Here is an 11044-nt window from a genome sequence, read left to right as displayed (position 1 = left end):
TTATTCAACTTCCTGGTGATTCTCCACCACTTTATGTATCCAAATCAAGCTTCTTACAAAGAGATTCATCCTGGTTTGATTGGAACGACGAAGAAGCTGTGCTATTCCCAAACTGGGAAACTGGAATCACCTGATTTGAAAGTGGGATAACTTCTTCATGCCAACTCCTATGAGATTTATTCAACTTCCTGGTGATTCTCCACCACTTTATGTATCCAAATCAAGCTTCTCAAAGAGATTCATCCTGGTTTGATTGGAACGACGAAGAAGCTGTGCTATTCCCAAACTGGGAAACTGGAATCACCTGATTTGAAAGTGGGATAACTTCTTCATGCCAACTCCTATGAGATTTATTCAACTTCCTGGTGATTCTCCACCACTTTATGTATCCAAATCAAGCTTCTTACAAAGTGATTCATCCTGGTTTGATTGGAACGACGAAGAAGCTGTGCTATTCCCAAACTGGGAAACTGGAATCACCTGATTTGAAAGTGGGATAACTTCTTCATGCCAACTCCTATGAGATTTATTCAACTTCCTGGTGATTCTCCACCACTTTATGTATCCAAATCAAGCTTCTTACAAAGAGATTCATCCTGGTTTGATTGGAACGACGAAGAAGCTGTGCTATTCCCAAACTGGGAAACTGGAATCACCTGATTTGAAAGTGGGATAACTTCTTCATGCCAACTCCTATGAGATTTATTCAACTTCCTGGTGATTCTCACCACTTTATGTATCCAAATCAAGCTTCTTACAAAGAGATTCATCCTGGTTTGATTGGAACGACGAAGAAGCTGTGCTATTCCCAAACTGGGAAACTGGAATCACCTGATTTGAAAGTGGGATAACTTCTTCATGCCAACTCCTATGAGATTTATTCAACTTCCTGGTGATTCTCCACCACTTTATGTATCCAAATCAAGCTTCTTACAAAGAGATTCATCCTGGTTTGATTGGAACGACGAAGAAGCTGTGCTATTCCCAAACTGGGAAACTGGAATCACCTGATTTGAAAGTGGGATAACTTCTTCATGCCAACTCCTATGAGATTTATTCAACTTCCTGGTGATTCTCCACCACTTTATGTATCCAAATCAAGCTTCTCAAAAGATTCATCCTGGTTTGATTGGAACGACGAAGAAGCTGTGCTATTCCCAAACTGGGAAACTGGAATCACCTGATTTGAAAGTGGGATAACTTCTTCATGCCAACTCCTATGAGATTTATTCAACTTCCTGGTGATTCTCCACCACTTTATGTATCCAAATCAAGCTTCTTAAAAGTGATTCATCTGGTTTGATTGGAACGACGAAGAAGCTGTGCTATTCCCAAACTGGGAAACTGGAATCACCTGATTTGAAAGTGGGATAACTTCTTCATGCCAACTCCTATGAGATTTATTCAACTTCCTGGTGATTCTCCACCACTTTATGTATCCAAATCAAGCTTCTTACAAAGAGATTCATCCTGGTTTGATTGGAACGACGAAGAAGCTGTGCTATTCCCAAACTGGGAAACTGGAATCACCTGATTTGAAAGTGGGATAACTTCTTCATGCCAACTCCTATGAGATTTATTCAACTTCCTGGTGATTCTCCACCACTTTATGTATCCAAATCAAGCTTCTTACAAAGAGATTCATCCTGGTTTGATTGGAACGACGAAGAAGCTGTGCTATTCCCAAACTGGGAAACTGGAATCACCTGATTTGAAAGTGGGATAACTTCTTCATGCCAACTCCTATGAGATTTATTCAACTTCCTGGTGATTCTCCACCACTTTATGTATCCAAATCAAGCTTCTTACAAAGATTCATCCTGGTTTGATTGGAACGACGAAGAAGCTGTGCTATTCCCAAACTGGGAAACTGGAATCACCTGATTTGAAAGTGGGATAACTTCTTCATGCCAACTCCTATGAGATTTATTCAACTTCCTGGTGATTCTCCACCACTTTATGTATCCAAATCAAGCTTCTTACAAAGAGATTCATCCTGGTTTGATTGGAACGACGAAGAAGCTGTGCTATTCCCAAACTGGGAAACTGGAATCACCTGATTTGAAAGTGGGATAACTTCTTCATGCCAACTCCTATGAGATTTATTCAACTTCCTGGTGATTCTCCACCACTTTATGTATCCAAATCAAGCTTCTTACAAAGAGATTCATCCTGGTTTGATTGGAACGACGAAGAAGCTGTGCTATTCCCAAACTGGGAAACTGGAATCACCTGATTTGAAAGTGGGATAACTTCTTCATGCCAACTCCTATGAGATTTATTCAACTTCCTGGTGATTCTCCACCACTTTATGTATCCAAATCAAGCTTCTTACAAAGTGATTCATCCTGGTTTGATTGGAACGACGAAGAAGCTGTGCTATTCCCAAACTGGGAAACTGGAATCACCTGATTTGAAAGTGGGATAACTTCTTCATGCCAACTCCTATGAGATTTATTCAACTTCCTGGTGATTCTCCACCACTTTATGTATCCAAATCAAGCTTCTTACAAAGAGATTCATCCTGGTTTGATTGGAACGACGAAGAAGCTGTGCTATTCCCAAACTGGGAAACTGGAATCACCTGATTTGAAAGTGGGATAACTTCTTCATCCAACTCCTATGAGATTTATTCAACTTCCTGGTGATTCTCCACCACTTTATGTATCCAAATCAAGCTTCTTACAAAGTGATTCATCCTGGTTTGATTGGAACGACGAAGAAGCTGTGCTATTCCCAAACTGGGAAACTGGAATCACTGATTTGAAAGTGGGATAACTTCTTCATGCCAACTCCTATGAGATTTATTCAACTTCCTGGTGATTCTCCACCACTTTATGTATCCAAATCAAGCTTCTTACAAAGAGATTCATCCTGGTTTGATTGGAACGACGAAGAAGCTGCTATTCCCAAACTGGGAAACTGGAATCACCTGATTTGAAAGTGGGATAACTTCTTCATGCCAACTCCTATGAGATTTATTCAACTTCCTGGTGATTCTCCACCACTTTATGTATCCAAATCAAGCTTCTTACAAAGAGATTCATCCTGGTTTGATTGGAACGACGAAGAAGCTGTGCTATTCCCAAACTGGGAAACTGGAATCACCTGATTTGAAAGTGGGATAACTTCTTCATGCCAACTCCTATGAGATTTATTCAACTTCCTGGTGATTCTCCACCACTTTATGTATCCAAATCAAGCTTCTTACAAAGAGATTCATCCTGGTTTGATTGGAACGACGACGAAGAAGCTGTGCTATTCCCAAACTGGGAAACTGGAATCACCTGATTTGAAAGTGGGATAACTTCTTCATGCCAACTCCTATGAGATTTATTCAACTTCCTGGTGATTCTCCACCACTTTATGTATCCAAATCAAGCTTCTCAACAAAGTTCATCCTGGTTTGATTGGAACGACGAAGAAGCTGTGCTATTCCCAAACTGGGAAACTGGAATCACCTGATTTGAAAGTGGGATAACTTCTTCATGCCAACTCCTATGAGATTTATTCAACTTCCTGGTGATTCTCCACCACTTTATGTATCCAAATCAAGCTTCTTACAAAGTGATTCATCCTGGTTTGATTGGAACGACGAAGAAGCTGTGCTATTCCCAAACTGGGAAACTGGAATCACCTGATTTGAAAGTGGGATAACTTCTTCATGCCAACTCCTATGAGATTTATTCAACTTCCTGGTGATTCTACCACTTTATGTATCCAAATCAAGCTTCACAAAGATTCATCCTGGTTTGATTGGAACGACGAAGAAGAAGCTGTGCTATTCCCAAACTGGGAAACTGGAATCACCTGATTTGAAAGTGGGATAACTTCTTCATGCCAACTCCTATGAGATTTATTCAACTTCCTGGTGATTCTCCACCACTTTATGTATCCAAATCAAGCTTCTTACAAAGTGATTCATCCTGGTTTGATTGGAACGACGAAGAAGCTGTGCTATTCCCAAACTGGGAAACTGGAATCACCTGATTTGAAAGTGGGATAACTTCTTCATGCCAACTCCTATGAGATTTATTCAACTTCCTGGTGATTCTCCACCACTTTATGTATCCAAATCAAGCTTCTTACAAAGAGATTCATCCTGGTTTGATTGGAACGACGAAGAAGCTGTGCTATTCCCAAACTGGGAAACTGGAATCACCTGATTTGAAAGTGGGATAACTTCTTCATGCCAACTCCTATGAGATTTATTCAACTTCCTGGTGATTCTCCACCACTTTATGTATCCAAATCAAGCTTCTTACAAAGAGATTCATCCTGGTTTGATTGGAACGACGAAGAAGCTGTGCTATTCCCAAACTGGGAAACTGGAATCACCTGATTTGAAAGTGGGATAACTTCTTCATGCCAACTCCTATGAGATTTATTCAACTTCCTGGTGATTCTCCACCACTTTATGTATCCAAATCAAGCTTCTTACAAAGAGATTCATCCTGGTTTGATTGGAACGACGAAGAAGCTGTGCTATTCCCAAACTGGGAAACTGGAATCACCTGATTTGAAAGTGGGATAACTTCTTCATGCCAACTCCTATGAGATTTATTCAACTTCCTGGTGATTCTCCACCACTTTATGTATCCAAATCAAGCTTCTTACAAAGAGATTCATCCTGGTTTGATTGGAACGACGAAGAAGCTGTGCTATTCCCAAACTGGGAAACTGGAATCACCTGATTTGAAAGTGGGATAACTTCTTCATGCCAACTCCTATGAGATTTATTCAACTTCCTGGTGATTCTCCACCACTTTATGTATCCAAATCAAGCTTCTTACAAAGAGATTCATCCTGGTTTGATTGGAACGACGAAGAAGCTGTGCTATTCCCAAACTGGGAAACTGGAATCACCTGATTTGAAAGTGGGATAACTTCTTCATGCCAACTCCTATGAGATTTATTCAACTTCCTGGTGATTCTCCACCACTTTATGTATCCAAATCAAGCTTCTTACAAAGTGATTCATCCTGGTTTGATTGGAACGACGAAGAAGCTGTGCTATTCCAAACTGGGAAACTGGAATCACCTGATTTGAAAGTGGGATAACTTCTTCATGCCAACTCCTATGAGATTTATTCAACTTCCTGGTGATTCTCCACCACTTTATGTATCCAAATCAAGCTTCTTACAAAGAGATTCATCCTGGTTTGATTGGAACGACGAAGAAGCTGTGCTATTCCCAAACTGGGAAACTGGAATCACCTGATTTGAAAGTGGGATAACTTCTTCATGCCAACTCCTATGAGATTTATTCAACTTCCTGGTGATTCTCCACCACTTTATGTATCCAAATCAAGCTTCTTACAAAGTGATTCATCCTGGTTTGATTGGAACGACGAAGAAGCTGTGCTATTCCCAAACTGGGAAACTGGAATCACCTGATTTGAAAGTGGGATAACTTCTTCATGCCAACTCCTATGAGATTTATTCAACTTCCTGGTGATTCTCCACCACTTTATGTATCCAAATCAAGCTTCTTACAAAGAGATTCATCCTGGTTTGATTGGAACGACGAAGAAGCTGTGCTATTCCCAAACTGGGAAACTGGAATCACCTGATTTGAAAGTGGGATAACTTCTTCATGCCAACTCCTATGAGATTTATTCAACTTCCTGGTGATTCTCCACCACTTTATGTATCCAAATCAAGCTTCTTACAAAGAGATTCATCCTGGTTTGATTGGAACGACGAAGAAGCTGTGCTATTCCCAAACTGGGAAACTGGAATCACCTGATTTGAAAGTGGGATAACTTCTTCATGCCAACTCCTATGAGATTTATTCAACTTCCTGGTGATTCTCCACCACTTTATGTATCCAAATCAAGCTTCTTACAAAGAGATTCATCCTGGTTTGATTGGAACGACGAAGAAGCTGTGCTATTCCCAAACTGGGAAACTGGAATCACCTGATTTGAAAGTGGGATAACTTCTTCATGCCAACTCCTATGAGATTTATTCAACTTCCTGGTGATTCTCCACCACTTTATGTATCCAAATCAAGCTTCTTACAAAGTGATTCATCCTGGTTTGATTGGAACGACGAAGAAGCTGTGCTATTCCCAAACTGGGAAACTGGAATCACCTGATTTGAAAGTGGGATAACTTCTTCATGCCAACTCCTATGAGATTTATTCAACTTCCTGGTGATTCTCCACCACTTTATGTATCCAAATCAAGCTTCTACAAAGAGATTCATCCTGGTTTGATTGGAACGACGAAGAGAAGCTGTGCTATTCCCAAACTGGGAAACTGGAATCACCTGATTTGAAAGTGGGATAACTTCTTCATGCCAACTCCTATGAGATTTATTCAACTTCCTGGTGATTCTCCACCACTTTATGTATCCAAATCAAGCTTCTTACAAAGAGATTCATCCTGGTTTGATTGGAACGACGAAGAAGCTGTGCTATTCCCAAACTGGGAAACTGGAATCACCTGATTTGAAAGTGGGATAACTTCTTCATGCCAACTCCTATGAGATTTATTCAACTTCCTGGTGATTCTCCACCACTTTATGTATCCAAATCAAGCTTCTTACAAAGAGATTCATCCTGGTTTGATTGGAACGACGAAGAAGCTGTGCTATTCCCAAACTGGGAAACTGGAATCACCTGATTTGAAAGTGGGATAACTTCTTCATGCCAACTCCTATGAGATTTATTCAACTTCCTGGTGATTCTCCACCACTTTATGTATCCAAATCAAGCTTCTTACAAAGAGATTCATCCTGGTTTGATTGGAACGACGAAGAAGCTGTGCTATTCCCAAACTGGGAAACTGGAATCACCTGATTTGAAAGTGGGATAACTTCTTCATGCCAACTCCTATGAGATTTATTCAACTTCCTGGTGATTCTCCACCACTTTATGTATCCAAATCAAGCTTCTTACAAAGAGATTCATCCTGGTTTGATTGGAACGACGAAGAAGCTGTGCTATTCCCAAAACTGGGAAACTGGAATCACCTGATTTGAAAGTGGGATAACTTCTTCATGCCAACTCCTATGAGATTTATTCAACTTCCTGGTGATTCTCCACCACTTTATGTATCCAAATCAAGCTTCTTACAAAGAGATTCATCCTGGTTTGATTGGAACGACGAAGAAGCTGTGCTATTCCCAAACTGGGAAACTGGAATCACCTGATTTGAAAGTGGGATAACTTCTTCATGCCAACTCCTATGAGATTTATTCAACTTCCTGGTGATTCTCCACCACTTTATGTATCCAAATCAAGCTTCTTACAAAGAGATTCATCCTGGTTTGATTGGAACGACGAAGAAGCTGTGCTATTCCCAAACTGGGAAACTGGAATCACCTGATTTGAAAGTGGGATAACTTCTTCATGCCAACTCCTATGAGATTTATTCAACTTCCTGGTGATTCTCCACCACTTTATGTATCCAAATCAAGCTTCTTACAAAGTGATTCATCCTGGTTTGATTGGAAACGACGAAGAAGCTGTGCTATTCCCAAACTGGGAAACTGGAATCACCTGATTTGAAAGTGGGATAACTTCTTCATGCCAACTCCTATGAGATTTATTCAACTTCCTGGTGATTCTCCACCACTTTATGTATCCAAATCAAGCTTCTTACAAAGAGATTCATCCTGGTTTGATTGGAACGACGAAGAAGAAGCTGTGCTATTCCCAAACTGGGAAACTGGAATCACCTGATTTGAAAGTGGGATAACTTCTTCATGCCAACTCCTATGAGATTTATTCAACTTCCTGGTGATTCTCCACCACTTTATGTATCCAAATCAAGCTTCTTACAAAGAGATTCATCCTGGTTTGATTGGAACGACGACGAAGAAGCTGTGCTATTCCCAAACTGGGAAACTGGAATCACCTGATTTGAAAGTGGGATAACTTCTTCATGCCAACTCCTATGAGATTTATTCAACTTCCTGGTGATTCTCCACCACTTTATGTATCCAAATCAAGCTTCTTACAAAGAGATTCATCCTGGTTTGATTGGAACGACGAAGAGAAGCTGTGCTATTCCCAAACTGGGAAACTGGAATCACCTGATTTGAAAGTGGGATAACTTCTTCATGCCAACTCCTATGAGATTTATTCAACTTCCTGGTGATTCTCCACCACTTTATGTATCCAAATCAAGCTTCTTACAAAGTGATTCATCCTGGTTTGATTGGAACGACGAAGAAGCTGTGCTATTCCCAAACTGGGAAACTGGAATCACCTGATTTGAAAGTGGGATAACTTCTTCATGCCAACTCCTATGAGATTTATTCAACTTCCTGGTGATTCTCCACCACTTTATGTATCCAAATCAAGCTTCTTACAAAGAGATTCATCCTGGTTTGATTGGAACGACGAAGAAGCTGTGCTATTCCCAAACTGGGAAACTGGAATCACCTGATTTGAAAGTGGGATAACTTCTTCATGCCAACTCCTATGAGATTTATTCAACTTCCTGGTGATTCTCCACCACTTTATGTATCCAAATCAAGCTTCTCACAAAGTGATTCATCCTGGTTTGATTGGAACGACGAAGAAGCTGTGCTATTCCCAAACTGGGAAACTGGAATCACCTGATTTGAAAGTGGGATAACTTCTTCATGCCAACTCCTATGAGATTTATTCAACTTCCTGGTGATTCTCCACCACTTTATGTATCCAAATCAAGCTTCTTACAAAGAGATTCATCCTGGTTTGATTGGAACGACGAAGAAGCTGTGCTATTCCCAAACTGGGAAACTGGAATCACCTGATTTGAAAGTGGGATAACTTCTTCATGCCAACTCCTATGAGATTTATTCAACTTCCTGGTGATTCTCCACCACTTTATGTATCCAAATCAAGCTTCTTACAAAGAGATTCATCCTGGTTTGATTGGAACGACGAAGAAGCTGTGCTATTCCCAAACTGGGAAACTGGAATCACCTGATTTGAAAGTGGGATAACTTCTTCATGCCAACTCCTATGAGATTTATTCAACTTCCTGGTGATTCTCCACCACTTTATGTATCCAAATCAAGCTTCTTACAAAGAGATTCATCCTGGTTTGATTGGAACGACGAAGAAGCTGTGCTATTCCCAAACTGGGAAACTGGAATCACCTGATTTGAAAGTGGGATAACTTCTTCATGCCAACTCCTATGAGATTTATTCAACTTCCTGGTGATTCTCCACCACTTTATGTATCCAAATCAAGCTTCTTACAAAGTGATTCATCCTGGTTTGATTGGAACGACGAAGAAGCTGTGCTATTCCCAAACTGGGAAACTGGAATCACCTGATTTGAAAGTGGGATAACTTCTTCATGCCAACTCCTATGAGATTTATTCAACTTCCTGGTGATTCTCCACCACTTTATGTATCCAAATCAAGCTTCTTACAAAGTGATTCATCCTGGTTTGATTGGAACGACGAAGAAGCTGTGCTATTCCCAAACTGGGAAACTGGAATCACCTGATTTGAAAGTGGGATAACTTCTTCATGCCAACTCCTATGAGATTTATTCAACTTCCTGGTGATTCTCCACCACTTTATGTATCCAAATCAAGCTTCTTACAAAGAGATTCATCCTGGTTTGATTGGAACGACGAAGAAGCTGTGCTATTCCCAAACTGGGAAACTGGAATCACCTGATTTGAAAGTGGGATAACTTCTTCATGCCAACTCCTATGAGATTTATTCAACTTCCTGGTGATTCTCCACCACTTTATGTATCCAAATCAAGCTTCTTACAAAGAGATTCATCCTGGTTTGATTGGAACGACGAAGAAGCTGTGCTATTCCCAAACTGGGAAACTGGAATCACCTGATTTGAAAGTGGGATAACTTCTTCATGCCAACTCCTATGAGATTTATTCAACTTCCTGGTGATTCTCCACCACTTTATGTATCCAAATCAAGCTTCTTAACAAAGTGATTCATCCTGGTTTGATTGGAACGACGAAGAAGCTGTGCTATTCCCAAACTGGGAAACTGGAATCACCTGATTTGAAAGTGGGATAACTTCTTCATGCCAACTCCTATGAGATTTATTCAACTTCCTGGTGATTCTCCACCACTTTATGTATCCAAATCAAGCTTCTTACAAAGAGATTCATCCTGGTTTGATTGGAACGACGAAGAAGCTGTGCTATTCCCAAACTGGGAAACTGGAATCACCTGATTTGAAAGTGGGATAACTTCTTCATGCCAACTCCTATGAGATTTATTCAACTTCCTGGTGATTCTCCACCACTTTATGTATCCAAATCAAGCTTCTTACAAAGAGATTCATCCTGGTTTGATTGGAACGACGAAGAAGCTGTGCTATGCTATCCCAAACTGGGAAACTGGAATCACCTGATTTGAAAGTGGGATAACTTCTTCATGCCAACTCCTATGAGATTTATTCAACTTCCTGGTGATTCTCCACCACTTTATGTATCCAAATCAAGCTTCTTACAAAGAGATTCATCCTGGTTTGATTGGAACGACGAAGAAGCTGTGCTATTCCCAAACTGGGAAACTGGAATCACCTGATTTGAAAGTGGGATAACTTCTTCATGCCAACTCCTATGAGATTTATTCAACTTCCTGGTGATTCTCCACCACTTTATGTATCCAAATCAAGCTTCTTACAAAGTGATTCATCCTGGTTTGATTGGAACGACGACGAAGAAGCTGTGCTATTCCCAAACTGGGAAACTGGAATCACCTGATTTGAAAGTGGGATAACTTCTTCATGCCAACTCCTATGAGATTTATTCAACTTCCTGGTGATTCTCCACCACTTTATGTATCCAAATCAAGCTTCTTACAAAGAGATTCATCCTGGTTTGATTGGAACGACGAAGAAGCTGTGCTATTCCAAACTGGGAAACTGGAATCACCTGATTTGAAAGTGGGATAACTTCTTCATGCCAACTCCTATGAGATTTATTCAACTTCCTGGTGATTCTCCACCACTTTATGTATCCAAATCAAGCTTCTTACAAAGAGATTCATCCTGGTTTGATTGGAACGACGAAGAAGCTGTGCTATTCCCAAACTGGGAAACTGGAATCACC

The sequence above is a fragment of the Brassica napus genome, unplaced genomic scaffold (genome assembly GCF_020379485.1).
Source record: "Brassica napus cultivar Da-Ae unplaced genomic scaffold, Da-Ae ScsIHWf_375;HRSCAF=593, whole genome shotgun sequence".
NCBI classification, from domain to species: domain Eukaryota; kingdom Viridiplantae; phylum Streptophyta; class Magnoliopsida; order Brassicales; family Brassicaceae; genus Brassica; species Brassica napus.
The sequence above is the reverse complement of the archived record's forward strand: the minus strand, read 5'-3'. Positions refer to the sequence as shown.